Source organism: Lepus europaeus, chromosome 4 (assembly GCF_033115175.1).
Source record: "Lepus europaeus isolate LE1 chromosome 4, mLepTim1.pri, whole genome shotgun sequence".
Lineage (NCBI taxonomy): Eukaryota > Metazoa > Chordata > Mammalia > Lagomorpha > Leporidae > Lepus > Lepus europaeus.
In genome coordinates, this window is record NC_084830.1 from 107,134,973 (window position 1) to 107,155,043 (window position 20,071).

A 20,071-nucleotide genomic window follows, 5' to 3' on the forward strand; every position below is an offset into this window, starting at 1 on the left:
AAGTATATTTTAAGCACCATGAGATATTCATATTATTTTATAGTCAATGTACATTTGAGGGGCTGCCACTGTGGCATAGCCAGTAAAGCCACCACCTGCAGATCTGGCGTCCCATATGGGAGCTGATTCCAGTCCTGGCTACTCCACTTCCAGTCCCGCTCTCTGCTGAGAAAGCAGTACAGGATGGCCCAAGTCCTTGGGCCCCTACACCTGCGTGAGAGACCGGGAAGTAGCTCCAGGCTCCTGGCTTCAGATCAGCCCAGCTGTGGCCATTGCGGCCATTTGGGGAGTGAACCAGCAGATGGAAGACCTCTCTCTCTCTCTCTCTCTCTCTCTGACTCTGCCTCTTTGTAACTCTGCCTTTCAAATAAATAAATAAATCTTAGAAAAATGTACATTTGGGCTCACTGATACACTTACCCTTTCCATTGCTTGCATTCATTTTTAGATATCCATGTTTCCAAGAAGGATCATTCTGCCTCTGCCTCAAGAGCAATCTTTAGTTTTTATTTAGTTTGGTTCTACTGGTGATGAAGTCTCTTAGTTTTAATCCAATATGTGTTTTTTTTAATATTTATTTATTTATTTATTTTTGACAGGCAGAGTGGATAGTGAGAGAGAGAGACAGAGAGAAAGGTCTTCCTTTTGCCGTTGGTTCACTCTCCAATGGCCGCTGCAGCCGGCGCATCTCACTGATCCGAAGGCAGGAGCCAGGTGCTTCTCCTGGTCTCCCATGCGGGTGCAGGGCCCAAGGACCTGGGCCATCCTCCACTGCCTTCCCGGGCCATAGCAGAGAGCTGGCCTGGAAGAGGGGCAACCGGGATAGAATCCGGTGCCCCGACCAGGACTAGAACCCAGTGTGCCGGCACCACAAGGTGGAGGATTAGCCTGTTAAGCCACGGCACCGGCTCCAATATGTGTTTTTAAACCTTTCCAATTTTATTTATCAGAGAGGCAGGGAAACAAAGAGCTCCCATCCTCTGGTTCACTATCCAGATACCTTTAACAGCCAGGGCTGGACCAGGCCCAAAGCTAGGAGCCAGGACCACAATCCAGGTCTCCCACACGAGTGGCAGGAGCCCAGTTATTGAACCATCACTGCTGCCAGTCAGGGTCCACTCTCACAGGAAGCTGGAGTCGGGAGCCAGAGCTGAGAATTGAACCTAGGTACTCCAGTATAATACATGGTCGGGGCCGGTGCTGTGGTATAATAAGTTAAGCCTCTGCCTGCAGTGCCAGCATCCCATATCGGCGCTGGCTTGTGTCCCAGCTGCTCTTCTGTCGATCCAGCTCTCTGCTATGGCCTGGGAAAGCATAAGATGGTCCAAGTGCTTCAGCCCCTGCACCCACATGGGAGACCTGGAAGAAGCTCCTGGCTCCTGGCTTCTGACTTAGGCCTGGCCTAGCCCTGGTTGTTGTGGCCAATCTGAGAAATGAACCAGTGGATGGAAGAACTCGGTCTCTCCCTCTCTTTCTTTTTCAAAGCAGTCTACTGAAAGCTTATTGCTTTCACATCATTATGAAGTAAAAAAAAAAAAAAAAAAAAAGAAAGAAATCACAAGTCAACACATCATGAGTCAGAGACTGTTGTTCCTTTGAAAAGTCAGCTGTCCGTCATTACTGCACTTTTCCAAGTGATCCATCTTTTTCTTTTGCCTGATTCTTCAGATTATCTTTGTTACTTTACCTTTCAGCAATTCTACTGTGACTGGGTGTGATCTGCTTGGGCATTGTAGTGCTTCTGAGATGTGTGACTTTATATCATCAGTCACGTTTTGGTAAATTCTAGGCTCTTAAGCCTCCAGCTGTCATCTCTGCCCCACTCCTTCTGTTCTGGGGCTCCACTACACGTAGGTCACATCTTGTGGTCTTGCCTCACGTGTCTCTGTGCGCTGGAACATCTGTGCTTTTTCCTCTGACTGCTTCTGTCTGGTTATCTGCTCCCTCTTCAGTGCTGTCTCATCTGCTGTAAATCCCTCCATGAGGTTCTTAATTCCAGTTAGGTTTTTCATTTCTGGAACTTTCCATTGCCATTCTGCTGAGCTTTCTTCTCCAGAATTTCTTCAGGATGTTTGCTAGAATGTGTAAGTCAGTTATTTTCAATGCTATCGGGATAATGAAGCAGGTTTTTTTTGTCCCTCTTTTAGGAAACAGGAAGTCATTGAGTTTTGAATCCTGTGTGCTAGGAGATTTTTTTTTTTTTTTGAATACCAGATATTGTGTAATGAAAACTCTAGAGATCATCTGGGGCTCCAGATGATGCTGTCTTGCTCCAGAGAGAAGCAGGCACTTAAGGGAGGGGAAGTTCATCCTAACCTTATCTAGGATTGGGCTGATATATAGGGCTTTTTATTTTTTTTTATTTTTGACAGGCAGAGTGGACAGTAAGAGAGAGAGAGACAGAGAGAAAGGTCTTCCTTTGCCGTTGGTTCACCCTCCAACAGCCACCATGGCCGGCGCGCTGCGGCCGACGCACCGCGCTGATCCGAAGGCAGGAGCCAGGTGCTTCTCCTGGTCTCCCATGGGGTGCAGGGCCCAAGCACTTGGGCCATCCTCCACTGCCTTCCCGGGCCATAGCAGAGAGCTGGCCTGGAAGAGGGGTAACCGGGACAGAATCCGGCACCCCGACTGGGACTAGAACCTGGTGTGCCGGCGCCGCAAGGCGGAGGATTAGCCTATTGAGCCACGGCACCGGCCATGTATAGGGCTTTATAAAGGCCAGTGTGGATCTTGGTTGGCCTTCTTCTTTTTATTTATTTATTTATTTATTTATTTGAAAGTCAGAGTTACACAGAGAAGAGGCAGAGAGAGAGAGAGGTCTTCCATCCACTGATTCACTCTCCAGTTGGCCACAACGGCCGGAGTTGTGCCGATCTGAAGCCAGGAGCCAGGAGCTGCTTCTGGGTCTCCCACACAGGTGCAGGGGCCCAAGGAATTGGGCCATCCTCCACCGCTTTCCCAGGCCACAGCAGAGAGCTGGATTGGAAGTAGAGCAGCAAGGACATGAACTGGCACCCATATGGGATGCAGGTGCTGCAGGCTATGGCTTTACCCACTAGTCCACAGTGCCGGCCCCTGGCCTTATTCTTAGCCTACAGCTCTTCATGTGTCTGCTGCGTTTCCTGGGGCCTCTTTAGCAAGCCCAGAATTCATTTTTCTCTCTTAAGCCTCATGAGACTGCCTAAAGCTCTGCTCAGATTCTCTTCGCTTGGGCTGCCTGCACGGATCAGCCCATGGCTGGTTGCAGGGGCGAGGAGAGAGGAGGGCAATGCTACTCTGAAAATCGCATAACCTCTGTGCTTGGTCCCCTCAAGGACTTGCCACCTCGGTAGCTCTCCAATCCTTTTGAATACTAGGGTTTTTGTGGTTTTTTTTCCTTTTTAGCTCAGTGTTTTTATTTTATCTTGACAAGAGAGACACACTGGTTCTCCCTGGCGCAGAGAACAGACAGGGAGGAAATGTAGGAAGCTGAGAAGCCGCAAGTTTGGCTCACCCATGTGGAACAGCCGCAGGGCTGTCTCACCATCCCCATCTGCCGGGCCAACCCTGTGCTCTGTGTCAGCATGGGTGGCTGCATAGGACGCCCAGCAGGGGGACCAGGACCGGAGAGCATGGTGGGTGGAGGGCCTCATAGCCATCCCCTCTTCTTCTTCTTTTTTTTTTTTTTTTATTTAATGGTTGCATTTTTACATAGATACAACTTTAGGAATACAGTGGTTCTCTCCCCCATGCCCCCCACCCCACTCCCATCCCACCTCCCATTCTCTCTCCCATCTCCTTCATTATGGATCATTTTTAGTATGACGTTATATACAGAGGACCAACCCTAAGCTAATCATAGGTTTCAACAATTTGCCCACATATAACATATTGAGTACATTTTAGGGAGAGGATTTGCAGCCCTCTTCTCACAGCGTGGAGCTGAGTCAAAGGCCTCCTGGGAGCAGCCACCCTGCACCCTATCTCCAAAGCAGCTCCGTGCAAAGTCCCTCCCTCATGCGTTGTCTCTGTCGTCTTTGGAAACCATCGCGTGTCCCCGGGCACCTAACATAGCACCTGCCTCACACAGGCCTTCCACATGGATTTGTCTACATGAACAAATAACCACGTGAATGATCAGATTGCAAGAGTACAGAAGGATTAAAGTGAAAGAATCCCAGGACGAGCATCCGGTCCACGCGAGACCTTTGCAAAGAGCGCAGGCCGTCTCGTCCTAGGCCTTTCTCTTAGCCCAGCGTCCTTCCCCTCCCCACGTGTCTCAGAAAGCTTGGCTTTTCCCGTTCCTTATCGGGAACCTAAACAGTGCCTTTGGTGTCTGCAGGGGGCAGTGAGTGGCCTTTTCTGCTCTGCCCTGGCTGCTGGAGACAGGGAGGGAGGAGGTCGCACTGGAGTCCCGGGAGGGGGCTGAGTGTGAGCGTCCCCCCTCCGTGTGGTCTCGCAGCCCTGCTGCTTTCCTGTACCTGGACTCAGTTGCCTCACTAAGACAACCATGCATCTTCCTTGGCTGTGTGCAGGGCAGGCACCCCGTGGAGAAAAAGCTGTGTGCTATGGTTTGCCGTTTGTCCCCCTGAAATTCAGCAGTGGGGTTTAGTCCCCATTGTGAGCTACTGAGAGGACAGAGGCTTCATGTGACCATGAGGCTTGGAGGTGACAGGGAGTAGAGGCCATGAGGGTGGAGCTGCTGTGCTGAGCGCGCAGTGGGCAGGGGAGGTGTCCTTGGATGAGGGAGGGGGCCCAGAGGGAGCACACACATGCATGCTCCCTGTCTCACACCATGTGGGGCCCTGGGCTGCCTTTTGCTCTCCATCAAGGCCATTAGCAAGATGTAGGCCCTTGACCTTGGACCTGCAGAACTGCAGATAAGAGAGAAACCCCTTAAACCTCTTTCCTTTATAACTCATCCGGACCGTGCTGTCTTGTTCTTAGCAACACAAAGTGGGCTAGGACACGGGTTATTCCTCCTGTGAACATCACTTGGGCCAGGCCTTTCAGCACAGTCCTCGTCCACCTCCATCCCACCCTCTCGGAGCCACTTCAAAACAAACTCCCTGCGATGCCCTCCGTGTTTCTAACAGTGATTCCGGCTTCTTCACATCAGCTCCCCCCGGCCATCTCTGATTCTGGCCTTTTGATAAAAGGGAGAAGCTTGTTCAACTCAGGACTTCCCATGGCCAACATTTCCTTCCAGCTATAGCGTGGAGTCAACTCTCAATACCAGAACGCGCCACCTCCACGGCTCAGCTGACATGATAAGGTCATTCTCCGCGTGGGGTCCTTGTCCCCCCTCCTTTGCCCCCCACTGCTCTGAGGACGCTGTGCACTGCTCTTGACTGACCTTGGAGAGTTCTTGCGGACCCGCCCCTGCCCGCTTCTTTGTATCTCAGCTTTATCTCCCAGCGGACAGAGCTGCCTTCAGTTCCTCAAAGGTGAGGTCTGATTTCACCCAGGAGTCTCTACTTGCCAGGACCTTGCCTCCACTGATGGACTCGTCACCCTTGCACTCTGCCCACCCAGTCTGCCCCCTGCCCCACATGGGCTAGGACCACCCAGAATAAGCTTATGAGAAGTCATGACCATGGGGCCTGCGCTGTGGCATAGTGGGCTAAGTCTCCACTTCCAGCGCTGGTATCCTATATGGGCGCCGGTTCAGGTCTCAGCTGCTCCACTCCAACCCAGCTCTCTGCTGTGGCCTGGGAAAGCAGTAGTGGATGGCCCTAGTGCTTGGGCTCTTGTGCCCATGTGGATGACCTGGAAGAAGCTCCTGCCTCCTGGCTTTGGATGGGCCCAGCTCTGGCCATTGTGGCCATCTAGAGAGTGAGCCAATGGATGGAAGACTTCTCTCTGTCTCTCCCTCTGTCTGTACCTGTACCTCTCAAATAAATCAATAAAATCTTTATAAAAACGTTACAGAAAACATATATTTAAAAAAAGAAAGAATAAAAAAGAAATCATAATGACCCATTTACATGTCTGCCTTCCCCAACCAGACTGTGGGAATGAGGGCCACGTCCTTTTTTGTTCATGGTCCATGTGTTGACTTGTTCACGCCTGTCTCTCTCACCAGATAACGAGCATGGTGAGGTCAGGAGTGCTACGTCCCTGACGCACAGCAGAGCACCTGACCCAGAGTAGGTTCAAAGGCCCCATGGCCCAGCCTTTCCCCTACACCACCAACTAATGTGCTGAACACTCCCGGGTCCGTGTCTCTGAACCTTCAGGGCTGTCTGTGAGGTAGGTACTGCTGGTGTGGGCATCAAGAGCCCTGACTGGGCCAGGACAGACTCCAGCTAGGCTTAGTCCAGGACCTTGACCTCCTGGGTGCAAGGACACAAGTGGGAGACGTGGATGGCAGTGAACAGAAGAGCAGGATTTATGGAAAGGCAGAAACATACTCCGGGTAACCTAGAGAGAGAGAACGGCCCCCACCCAAGCTAGGATCGTATTTTTTCTAGGATGGGGGTGGGGCTCAGGGCCAGGCCTGGTTGGCGATCCAAAGGAGACATTGATGGGGCCAGCGCTGCCGTGGCTCACTTGGTTAATCCTCTGCCTGCAGCGCCAGCATCCCATATGGGCGCCGGGTTCTAGTCCCGGTTGCTCCTCTTCCAGTCCAGCTCTCTGCTGTGGCCTGGGAGGGCAGTGGAGGATGGCCCAAGTGCTTGGGCCCCTGCACCTGCATGGGAGACCAGGAGAAGCACCTGGCTCCTGGCTTCAGATCAGCATAGTTCTGGCCATGGCGGCCAGTTGGGGGGTGAACCAATGGAAGGAAGATCTTTCCCTCTGTCTCTCTCATTGTCTAACTCTATCTGCATATAAATAAATTTTAAAAATACAAAGGAGACAGGGTTTGAGGTGCGGCTGCAGCACCATGGTGGTCTCCAAGCAGGTGCCGTGGTGTCTGGAGCATGGCGGAAAGTGAGACTTTGCTGCATGATGAGGCTCGGGTGTGCGGGGTCTTCAGCCATGTTGAATTGGCACAGATGACGCCGGCGTCTGGAAGGTGCCCATGGCTTGGGTGTTGGCATCCGTGGCTCCTTACCCCTTTCTGACTCCGTGCCTCGCTCATATCAATGTGACTGCAGAGGTAGGAACCAAAATCAACGCCATGTTACAGATAAAGAGGAGGAGGCCAGGGAGAAGTTAGGTCAAAAGATTAGCAATCTGGCTCCAGTGCCCTCACCCCTAATCCTTCCTCAAGCCTGTCCCCATCATGCCCATCACTCTGTGTCCTCCTTGACACCCCGCTACCACCAACTGCGCTCCCGGCAACAGAAACGTTTGAACAGAAGAAGGAAGAAACGAATCAATAGCTGACTCCGAAAATCCGGAATCCTGTAGCCGCTCTGCTAACTTCATCCACCAGGGGGCAGTCACAGCTCCCAAATAGTCTCCACCTTTTTTTTTTTTTTCCTTCCTTTCCTCCTTTAAGAAAGAATGCAATTTCTATCAATACCAAGAAGTTATTATCCTGAATTCAACACCTAATTCTTCAATTGAGCTTTCAGAAGACAGCACTTAGGAGAAGTGCACGTCCACTCCACGTGCACCATGGGATGAGAGTCGAGGCAGCCTGTTGCCCAGATAAGCACAGCACAGAACGCAGGCAGGATGGAGAAAGATGTAATTTCAGCCCACGAAAAAGCTGATTCGCTCCTCCCTCCCCCCACGCCTCACAGACAGCTGCAGGAGTTGAGAGGAAAACCAGAGAATACATATATTCCTGGTCATGAATCCACTTGGCTAGCAACAGGAACAGGAGCAGGGAGTCCCCCGGGAGTGAGCCGTGAATGGCGGTCCGAAGGCCTTCCTACCTCATATGCACCTGCAGTGCTGTCCCTTCACGCTCTGCTGGTTCTGCCACAAGTTTCTGGAAGCTTCTACTGTGTTCCTGGGGGCAGAGGGGGAGCTACTCAGGAACGTGCCCCTGAGCCACGCCAACAATCAGGAAGCTAACCCAGGACTTCCCTGGGAAGGACGGAGGCCCAGGCCAGTCCACGGGAGGGCTAGAGGCAAGAAGGAGGGCCACTCACACACACACACACACACACACATGCACGTGCACACATACAATTCGAAGGAAAGAGAGAGAGAGAGAGAGATCTTCCATCCCCTGGCTCATTCCCCATTCGGCCACAACTGCCAGGGCTGGGCCAGGCCGAAGCCAGGAGCCAGAAGCGCCATCTGGGTCTCCCACATGGGTGGCGAGAGGAAACCCGTATACCGTAAAGGAAGGACCCGGTGTCTCATCTGTCTCCCTGTCCTATACCAAATGGAATTGGCTGAACTGAGAGAGTGTGGAGCCAACCCTATGAGATTCTAATCACCGGACCCAAAAAGTCCTCTGCCTCTCCGACAGGTCGAACCCTGCTGGCCAGCGCTGTCCGGAGGGGCTTGTGTAGGGGAATTCCAGGTCCGGGGAGGGAAATTCCAGGTCTGGGGCAGAGGGAACCACCACTTCCATGTAGCCCCCAGACCAGCGGGAGCCCACCCAGCCATCAGAAATTCCCTAACGCGCATGGCCCCACTGACCAATCAACGGAAGGGCACGAGCACCGCTGACCAACCAGGAACTCGGACACGAGCTGACCATGCACCTCTCAGCCCCAGTTTCAACTTGGGAGAACTTTCACCCCTCACTTCTCAAGAGTCCGAAAATGAAACAAGAGCTGCCTGGTTCCTTGCTGTGCACTTGGCAATAAAGACCTACGTTCCTCCCCCACCCTGATGTCAATGACCAGCGTTCTGCACAGCGGGTGAGTAGACCTAGGCTTGGGGCTTCTATAACGACACCTCCAACTGCTTTGTGGGGGTTGTTCAGCACCAGTGGCAGGGCCCTGAGCACTTGAGCCGTCACCTGCTCCTCTCCCAGGCACACTAACCGGGAGCTAGATCGGAAGCAGAGCATCCAGGCCTCAGAACCGGCTTCTGACAGGGTGTGCCAGTGATGCTGCAGGCAGTGGTTTAACCTGCTGTGCCCCAAGGATATTTTTTAAAATGAAGAAATGATTCCATAGTTGAAATGGTTGTGTTAAAAAGATGCTGTTAACCCCACACAGTAGCATGCCTGCCTGCCTAGAGAAATTTGCATTCCGGTGTCGGGTGGGATAAGGGTGCCCATGTTCCGGGCGTCTGATGGCTCCTTGCTGCTCCTTGCAGCCAGCGCACTTCCATGCTATTGTTTAACCTCCAGGTGCCGTCCCTGTCTCCACTTTCAGCTCTTTGAGAATGAAAGCACCATGGGCCCCGGGGGACTTAGCCCCACGCTGAGCTTGTTGGGACTAAATGGGTGGGAGGACCCCAGCGCTCCGGGGGAGGGGGATTGCGCGGTAGCTCTCTAGACCTAGTTGTGGGAGAACTGAGCATCCTTTGCTGCCCTGCCATCCCCCACCACCACTAAACCAACACAGACACACACCTTGTCTCCTGGGTTTTGAGCCCTGTCTCTGAATTAATTCAACTGCCTGCGCCATCGCTGCTGTCTCGTGTTCCTTCCATCACCCCTCTCCAAATTAGAATAACGCTCCCTCAGAGCTGGGGTCTGTGCCACGCACCAAAACACTGCACATCGCTTGTGAAAGCAGGGGCGTCTGTACTTGCAAACAAGCAGGGAAATTCGGTGAGATTTCCGAGGACAGACGGGGTCTGGGGGAGAAATCTCCCATGGTAACGAGCGCTCTCCTCTGGCAGGCTCTCTGGGTCTCCGCTTGTGTCTGCCCAAGACCTCGAAACTTGTGGTTGCTGCTCCCTTCGTCTCTTGAGACCCCTGAAACTAAAAGTCCCCTTGCTGTGTCTCCTCTTCCTTCCCCCAACACCTTCCCAGCTTGTTCCTTAACAGGTTACAGCCAGAAAAGTCAGGTTACTGGCTGTATTATTTATTAAGCTGGCCTAAATCAGGTCTCAACTCCATGGAGCCCGGAGCCGCTGAGCCACTGAGCCACGCATGCGCAGAATGGAGGATCAGGCCCTACACAGGACGCCCGGAACCCAAATTGCACCCCTTGCCCTGTCCACAAAGCCAGAATTGGGCGCTGAGTGGGCCCAGAAGAGCCGGGTGAGCTTTGGAAGCGAGAGGACCCGCAGATCGCAAATGCTCACTGCACGTCAGAGATTGTCCCCATCCGCTTGTCCACTCCCCTGCCTCTCTTTCCTGGCCCCATAAAACATCCTGCAGAGCCCTGCATGGGGAGGGAGGTTTGTGCTTCACCCCTGTCTTCGTGCCAGCCGGGCACACGGGTAAAGCTTGTCCGTTCCCCAAAGATGGTGACCCAGATTGGATTCTGTGAATCTGTCTTGCTTGGTGACCATTTTGCCTTTGCTGAAGGGTTCCAAGGTTAAAGGATTAGTAATGCATTGTAAATTGTGTTTGTTAGGTCCAAAAATAGTGGAGCATCTGGGCTCCTGGCAACACTCAAAGCGTGCACATGTGCCATCCGTGCTGCCCACACTTCCTCCATCGTGTATCCTCGTGTGGGCTCCATCACCCTAGTCCAAGCCACCGTCACGCACAGACATCCACCAACACCACCCACTGTTGCCCTCTAAGACCACTGCTAGCCTATCTTAAATGATTCTTCTGGGGCCGGCATGGTGGTGCAATGGGTTAAGCCACCGCCTGCAACACCAGCATCCCATGTGGGAGCTGGTTGGAGTCCTAGCTGTTCCACTTCTGATCCAGCTTCCTGTTAATGTGCCTGGGAAAGCAGCAGCAGATGGCCCACGTGCTTGGGCCCCTGCCACCCACAAGGGAGACATAGATGGAGCTCCTGGCTCCTGGCTTCTGCCTGAACCAGATTTGACTGTTGCTACCATTTGGGGAGTGAACCAGTGGATGGAGGATCTCTCGGTCTCTGTGTCTCACCCTCTCTCTCTGTAACTCTGCCTTTCCAACAAAAAAATAAATAAATCTTAAAAAACAAAATGGTTCCTCTGCTCCCATACAATCTGTTCCTGCGCCCGCCGTTGCCAGGGTGATCACAATTCAGTTCGCATCCCTCCCCTGTAGCTCCTCCGTATTGGCTCTCCCTCTAATTTAAAATAAAATCTCTGGAAGACGTTCATGTAAGCTCCCAAACTGTGAGACTGCAAGATGGAAACAGAGAAAAAAACAGTTTTCGTGACACTGGACTGGGCAAGCATGTTTTTGAATAAGATCCCAAAACGCAGGCAACAGAAATGAAACGAGATGCATTGGGTTTTTATCAAACTGGGAAACTTCTGCCCGGCAAAGGTACCAGTCAACAGAGTGGAGAGTCAGACAACGGAAGCGTGGGAGTGTGCGAAGCCCGCCTGCCACAAGGGGCTGACATGCAGCATACGGAAGTAGCCAAACAACGCAATAGCAAAAGCACAAGCAATCCAATCAAAGGACAGTTCTCAAAAGAAGACAGCCGCATGCAAAGCCAGCGTTGAAAAAGATGCTCAATAGCACTAGGCATCCGGACACTGGAAACCAAAGCCGGGCTGAGCTGTCACCTCTGTCCAGGTGGAATGGCTGTTACCAAAACACAAAAAGCAGCAGTGTTGGTGAGGATGTGGCGGAAAAGGGGACCCTTCACATTGTCCGTGGGAATGCAAAGTACTACAGCCACTGTAGAAAACAGCCTGAAGGTTCCCCCCCCAAAATTAAAAATCAACTACAAATCGGAAGTTGCCACCTGCCTGAGAGGTCGCCGCCCTCTGAGCTCAGCTGCTGCCCCTCGCTCCCTGGCTGGCCATGCCCTGCCCCGCGGCTCCTCCCTGAATCCTTATCAAGCTCAGCCTCGCCGTGGGACTCCCTCCTGTGTTATTTCCGCCGCCCAGAATACTTTTCCCTCAGTGGTCAGCATCTGTTTGGCTCATCATTCAGAGCTGAACTCAAATCTCAGGTCACAGAGACCTTCTGTCACCTCCCAGTGAAAATAGCCCCCTCCTTCCGAGTCCCCCCCAGAATTTTTATCTCTGTTCTCCTTGGGCTATGTCCAAGTTCCAGGGCCCCATGAGCCGTGGGGCGTTCCCACGGAGGTTCAGAAATCTTTTCTTCACACACCCAGCACGAGTATTTCCTTGTTTACGCCTGTGTTTACCTGTTGGCTGTCTGATGTCTCCTTTCAGAATGTAAATGCCAAGAAGAATGGGGCCTTGGCCGGTTTGGTCTCCACAACGTAACCAGAGCCGAGGGCAGTACGAATCCTGGTTCGATGGATGACCGAGAGAGCAGGAAACCCCCCATGCAATTCTCCTTTGCAGATGGACCACTTTGGCTGAGAGTTATCAAGTTCAAGACTCAGGCTAGGAGTTCGGCAAGTAGCAGTAAACTTGGCCCTCTGTATTTATAGCTTCCGTAACCATGGATTCAGCCAATCACGCGTGGCAAACGTACACCCTATTCTTTGTCCTTATATCCTAATAACAATACAGTGTAACAACGATTTACACAGATTTTACATTGTATTAAACATTGCAAATGATCTGGTGATTATATGAATTACATGGAAGGATTTGTGTAGGTTAGATATAAATACTGCACCTTTTTAAAAAGATTTATTTATTTATTTGAAAGACAGATTGAGAGAAAGAGAGAGAGGGAGGAAAAGATCACCCATTGTCGGCTCACTCCTCAAATGGCTGCAATGGCTGGGGCTATGCCAGGCTGAAGCCAGGAGCCTGGAGCTTCTTCTGCTTCTCCCATGAGGGTGCAGGGGCCCAGGCACTTGGCCGTCCTCCGCTGCCTTCCCAGGCGCATTGGCAGGGAGCTGGAGCGGGAGTGGAACAGCTGGGACTCGAACTGGTGCCCATATGAGATGCTGGCATGGCAGGCACAGGCCCCCTAAATACCACACCATTTTATGTAAGGGGCTTGAGCACCAGTGGAGTTTGGTTTTCCTGTTGGCGGGTGGAGGAGGCTGGAACCGATCCCCTGTTTAATGGGAAGGGATGTAATGCTGGATTTCTGCAAGGCGTTATCTCCTGAAATCTTCCCAGGAGCTGCCCATGTTGGGTGTGAACATAGTAATTCACTAAAGTTGAGAGAGCTGAAATGACTCACCGAAGTCAGAGTCATGATCACATACACACACACACACACACACAAGCTCAAGTCTAGGCCTCATCTCTGGAGTGGAAATGCCAAATGCACAGAGATTTTGCCTACAGGCAGAGCTCCCCTGGGACCTACACTCACCCTGTCCACCTTATTCCAAGGTCCAGAAGTGCCAAGGCTTTGCTCAAAGAACAAAGTCCTTGCTACCGAGCAGCTGCAGCGTGGACTTGGCCCGGCAGCTGGCTAGGAAGGCAGAGCCCTGGGCCCCAGGGCTACGAATCAGAGCCCGCATCTTACCGGTATCCCAGGGCGAACTTGCGCCTGGTGAAGACTGAGTGACTCAAGCCACCTTTATCGGGAATTCCGATCTCTGATCTCCTTGGGAAATGTCTAGGCTCTGGGGGCTCCCATGAGCCTCCGGGCCTTCCTCCTGCAGCACAGACGTCCTCAACTCGGGAATTCCGAGAGCAGGCCCAAGAAAGGGAAGCAACCATACAGCCCTCTTGGTCACTCAGTCAACAAATGTTTATTCAGTACTTACTGCGAGGAAAGACACTTGACGGCTCCTGTGGGCACAGATATGAGCCACGTAATATCCCCCCAAAGGTAAACAAATAGAGTGATAATTACCCACTGGGAGAAAAATGCTAGTAAGAGAGAGTGATCCTGATAAACAAAGGTGATGAAGGGGGCAGGGTGCCGTGGTGCCCGCCTTCACCGGCACTTTGCCATGGTAAGGGTGAAGGGAAATATTCATAACCAGGAATTAACGCCCTTGCAAAACTCACGTTGGAATTTCACTGCCATCGTAGTGAGCCGAGGCTGAATCCTTGGAGCGGCTTAGCTATTGCGAGAGCGGGTTTGTTATGTTTGGCCTCCTCTCACACATGCTCACCTGCCCCCCGCCATGTTGGGGTGCAGCAAGAGGTCCTCACCAGATGCCATCGCCACGCTCTCGGACCTCAGCCTCCGGAAGGCGGAGCCCGATCTGTGAGGGGTCATCTAGCCAGTCTGTGGTTTGTCTGTTACAGCACACAAGAATGGGCTAAGACAAGGATCTTTAGAGAGCGAAGTCGGAAGATGCAGGGGTGTCTCGGGTAAGTCGGCAGGGCTGCGGAGGAGAGTGCTGCAGTGCCCTGTGGAGCTGCGGGGGGGGGGGGGGGGGGCAGAACTGGGCTGCGCCGAGGATTCCGCACTGAGCTTGATCAGACAAGGAGGCCTGCATTCCCAGGATGCAAAGAGGCCCAGGGCAGAGCAGCTGGACACGTGGTCAAGAGGGAGTACTCTTGGAGAGGACGTTGGTGGAGGTCAGGGCCATACCCTTCGAGGCCTCGGGGCACAGGGAAATGGGTAGATTTTATCTCTGGGGGCAATGGGATGCTGGCGGAAGGGTCTTGTGCAGATTTCTATTGCCCTCTGGCGGCAGGGCCAGCGAGTGCAAGTACTAATCAGAGTGGAGGCGGGACTCCCCCCCCACCCCATGGAGGTTGCGGCCAACACCTGTCAGGTCTGGGACAGTGCAGCTACAGTGGGAGCCCCTCAAATTTATGGTCGGGGTGCTTTTCTTGTGTTCATCTGATTTAATCCTCACCCCAACTGGAAGATGGAGATGTTATTTGCCCCTCCGGACCCACGAGAAAAGACAGTTCTCAGAAGCCACCTGATGTGGCCAGGGTCACTGGGTCAGTCAAGGGGTGGCACGGGAACAGATGCCCCAGCGGCCTCACCCCAGAACCCAGTCCCTAACCACAAAGATCCGTTTGGGATATGAGCCTAACTGTGCCTAATGTCCACACGGCGCCGGCACCCACCGTCACCCACACTTTGCCATTGCAAGGGCAAAGGGGAAATATTCGTAACCGAGGAACTAACAATCCTATTTCCTCTAGGCAGTGGTCATTGAGCTGTCAGCTGAGGGACACAAGGCACTCATTTCCAGCCCTCCCTCCCCCCTTCCTGCTTCTCTCCCTGAAGAGAACGACTCTGGGCTCAGCTACGTGTCCAGAAAAGCCGAGTGCCAGGCGCAGCCCCTCTGCAGTTTACATCCAATTTGGGAACAGAAGCGACACCCACTACTGCGGGGTTTGATTCCCCACGTGTGGCGTGGGAGGCGTCCTCACGCTGTAGACAAAAAGAGCTGGGCACGCAGTGTCAGTGCCTTCCGTCACCATGGCAACTTGTCATTTGGATTGGGTGGGAACCCGAGAATTCACAGGAGACAACCAATGAAGGAGACAGGCATCCAAGGGTTCCTATCTGCTGCCTGGCGTGGTGACCATGCCGCCTACCTGTTCCGTCAGACCAGCACCAGGACTGGCTCCGTGGACGTAGATGGGTAGTAACAGCAAAAACAACGATCGTGATAACACTAAGACTGAACATGTATTGAGTGCTTACTCTGTGCTAGACACAGCACTCACTGCTCTCAGAATCAGATGTTAGCCCAACTTCCACAAGGGATTCAAAGCAAAGAATGTGGAAATAGGACATCGGTGTAAGGAAAGCTGAGAAAAACTCGCGGTCCCATGGATGGTGCTTAGAGCACTACAAAACTGCCTCCCCCTGGGAGACAAGATCATGGTCAGGAGTGTGGAAGGCCGTAGATACCATCACGGGGTGTGTGTGTGTGTGTGTGTGTGTGGTGGTCGGGTACTATTGTACTTGATAATAGAATTCTACTTCCTTTCTCTTCCAGTCTTCCCCCTTCTCCTTGCTCCGCACCTTAGCTTCCCCCACCCCGCCCCCGCCCACCACCACCATTCTCTGACGCCCCTTAGGAAGGGCTGCTGATCTGACTTAATTAGGACAGGTATTGGACTAAATCTCAGCCCCCATGGGTATCCTCTCCCATTTTAGAATTTTGTGTTTGGTCTAAAGATTGGAATTTGGGGCATAGCATCACAAAGGAAATTGCTAAGGATTGAATGCGGCCACGGTCTGCACGTCTCACTCAGAAGGGAGTCTTGCTGCCAAGCGAGGTTCAAACATTCTCAGTTGGTTCTTCCAGGCTCTGTAGCATCACAGCTGTTCAAGCACAGCTGTTCAGACTGCAGCCAGCGTCAAAGCCGTGCATCCTGGAGCTCCGGTGCTCCAACAATGGCAATGCTTTCTCTCTTTCATAAATATCTATAAAATCAGAAATATAAATTCTCTGCAGAAAGCTATTTTGATGCTTCCAACATCCCCATCCAGAAGCAAAATGTTCAAATGCTATTTTAAAATTCCCAAGGACACATCAGGGAAAGCGCCTCCCTCATTTATTTGCATTTCAGGGCTGATTTTGTGAGATTAACGGGACTATGCTGAGTAGCAAAGGATGAGATGCCTACAAGAAGGCTTGATTTTCTACACAGAATATGCTCTTCAATCAGGGCTCTATGGAAAGATGTGAAAACCCTTTCTCCTTGGTGGAATTTTCTTTGATCTAAAAAAAAAAATCCAATATATAAAAATGTGAATCTGTATCTATCTATCATCTATTAACGTACTTACCTACCCACCTGCCTACCCATCCATCCAATCTGTTATATACATTTTCTTGGCAATTGTGCTTTTCCCCCCAGATTATGGGGCTGCTTCTAAGTCCCCTGCCAGTTTACAGGATGACATATCTATGAGAAAAGGCGGTCATTGCATTGTTGCTAAAGGTATCAAAATAAAAGGCCAATAGACTTTAGTTGGGCTTGTGAAATGCGATGCATACTTTTAGTGTAACTTCTCAGTGATCTCTTAGTCAATGTAGTGGAGACATAAAATTGTAATAAAATTTCCCCTTCTTCATTTGGAAATATAAGGGGTAAGGTGAAACAGGACCTAAAATGTGTGTGCCTGGGCCCGAGTCCTGGTAGCTTTGTAGACTGGTCAACTTTCCTGACCCTTGGTCACCTTGCAACGAGCACAATAACTGTACCATCCTAAAGGGCTGCACAGAGGTTGGAAAGAGACACCTGCAGCACAGAGCCTGGCACTTGGGAAGCACTCCATCATGGCTACTTGTTGTCATTCTTACCCCAGAACTGCTTGTGTTTCTGGAAATCTTGGGTTCACACTACTAGAGAAAAAGGCCTTTCTTCCTTGTTTCCTACCCCAAACTTATGTGTCTTTCCTTGATAGCTGAATCGAAGGGAATGAATACACACTGGGACTGACGCTATGACGAAGCAGGTTATGCCTCTGCTTGCGGTGCTGGCATCCCATATGGGCACTGGTTCAAGTCCTGGCTGCTCCATTTCCAATCCAGCTCCCTGCTAATGTGCCTGGGAAAGCAGTGGAAGATGGTCCAAGTGCTTAGGCCTCTGCACCCTTGTAGAAGACCCAGAAGAAGCTCCTGGCTCCTGGCTTTGGATTGTCTCAGCTCTGGCCATTGCAGCCATTTGGGGAGTCAACCAGTGGATGGAAGACCTCTCTCTCCCTCTCTTTCTCTCTCTCTCTATGTAACTCTGCATCACAAATAAAATAAATTTTTAAAAATATGCATTAAAAAGCCTGTACTTCCTCAAAGTGAATAGAAATATCTTAGCTTTGCTCCTACCTCTAAAAATGTACACCTCATTCTGGCCACTGGACCATAGGTGCTGGTTTAAGAGAAGCCAGTAAGGCAGAGAAGATGGCAGAGGTGGATCTCAGTCACCTGTGCTTGACAGAGCTCACGGACTTTGACGCAGCCTCCTGACCTGACTCCCACTAACTAATGACATGACTTTGAGCCAATCTCTCAACTCAGAGTCAGCTTGTAGGGAGGAAGTGACTTACTTTAAGGACTTAACCATCAAAACTCACTCATTTAACTTTGGTTTTATCATCCTATCCTTATGCGTTCAATTATGGCATTTGCACCCAGATTAGGTTTAGAAATGAACTTGTTTTGAAAACTAATCCTGGGGCTGGTGCTATAGCATAGCAGGTAAAGCCACCACCTGCAGTCCGGCATCCTTTATGGAGCTGGTTCGAGTCCCAGATGCTCCACTTCCAATCCAGCTCTCTGTGATGGCCTGGGAAAGCAGCAGAAGATGGCCCAAGTCCTTGGGCACCTGCACCAGTGTGGGAAGACCCAGAAGAAGCTACTGGCTCCTGGCTTCAGATCAGCACAGCTCTGGCTGTTGCGGTCATCTGGGGAGTGAACCAGCAGACAGAAGACCTCTCTCTCCGTCTCTGCCTCTCTGTAACTCTGCCTTTCAAATAATAAATAAGTAAATCTTAAAAAAAAATCCCAAATTAAAACGACACGCACAAAAATCCCTCAAGTGAACAAGTGGATAGAAGACCTGTCTCTGCCTCTCCTTCTCTGTGTAACTCTTTCAAATAAATAAATACATCTTAAAAAAAAAAAGTCCCTCTTATTTTGTCCACTGCTAATCCAGTAGCAGTAAAGTTTAAGGAGAAGCAATTGGGATTTAGTGAATAAAATTGGAATCAATCTAGACTTGTGTCCTAGCTGGGTAGCTTTGGCCGAGTCACCCACCTGCTCCCTGAGACAGCTCATGTTCTGTTCCCAAACCTCCCTGGGGTGTGACCCTTGCTAATGTACATTAAGCGCCCACCACAGGAACACAACAGGCGATGAGCAATGACCAGCGCGTATGTGGAAGTCACAGCAGAATCAGGAGGGCTGAGAGTCATCTGACAGATGAGACTAGTCCACATTCCCTCCCACACTCCCCCGCCCCCCAGCAGGGCACTGGAATCGGGCCTTCAACCAACAGTTAAACACCCACGGGCAGCATCGCTGGTCCCTCAAATATGAGAAGTGAGTTTCAACTCCACCCCTTCAAGCAAGGAGGCTTCATGTCTTTGCTGGATCCCATCTAAAGCCCTGTATAAGGCTTCACAGCATTAGTGACCACCATGCCTTCCAGTTCTCTTCTTGGGCAACTTCTTTCAGAACAAATTTCAAATGCCTTATTGCCTCTAGTGGGTTCTGGCGAGTCATTCCTGGGTGTTTGGATCTTCTCCTCTCTTTTGGTGTTGCAAGGGGGTGGGAGAAAAGTTGAAAATATCTCCTTCGAGTGGTGACATTTGCTTGATCACATTGCCATTTTTAGGGGCTCAAAGCTCTGTTTTCTGAAATAGAGCTCCAATGCAAAGGATGAGGAAAAGCTCAAGCTCAGCTTTTGGCATCTGCATTCATTGATCACCACCCTCCACGCCCGTCTCCCCACAAGCGGGTTTTCTCTACCACTTAATCAGATTACACGCGATACAAAACACTGGTGGTTTGTTCACTCTGGATTTGGACACTGCTGCTCATTTTTAACTTCCTTGAAACAAACTGTACTTTTCCAGCTCTGGTCACCACGCTGAATCACATTAAGACAGTTTTTCCAGACACCCAACAATGACACCCACTTTGACTAAAGATGAGAACTTAAAATATCCTGTGAGGACTCAAGGCGTGCCAAAACAAACTGTTCTCTAATAAGAGAAACCGAACTGGCATCACTAGATAAAACACATACAGTGGGGCACAAATGTTCATTTTCAGAATTCTTAAAGAGTCAGTCCAAAGCCAGTGGCCCCTGTTCTCTGAGCATGGACAGAGGGGAGTGCAGAGGGAATCTGCAAAGATTCTGAAGGAGGAAATGGATGAGCAGCCAGGCAGACGGCGTATCACGAAATGGCAGACTGAAAGCACAGGCTTCTTGTCTGAAGCGGTGTTTGTGGCCCTTAGGAAAAACAGACGCGGGCTGGGCACAGGTGCAGCATAGTCACACAGCTCCACAAGATGCAGGTGCGCTAGCAGAGTACCTGCTTTTCCTTTCTTCTTTCCGGGGAGGGAGGAGGAGGAGGAGGAGGGCTTTAAGGAGGTAAACTGGCCACGGCCGAGGGGTTAGAAGCTAGGGCAAGCACTGGGAACCCCAGGGAAGTGTCAACAAAGGACACAGCTGTGGATATGACTACAGGCCAGGGTCAAGCGTCCTTAGACACATTATGGATGACAAAAAACAAGAAGGGGTTTTCCAAATGTTAGAATGGTATATTGTGAACTATGTTCCATGAGAGCCAGGTTACCTGCAAATACAGTCTGTTCTCGACAACTGGGCCTAGGATGGGGGCGCT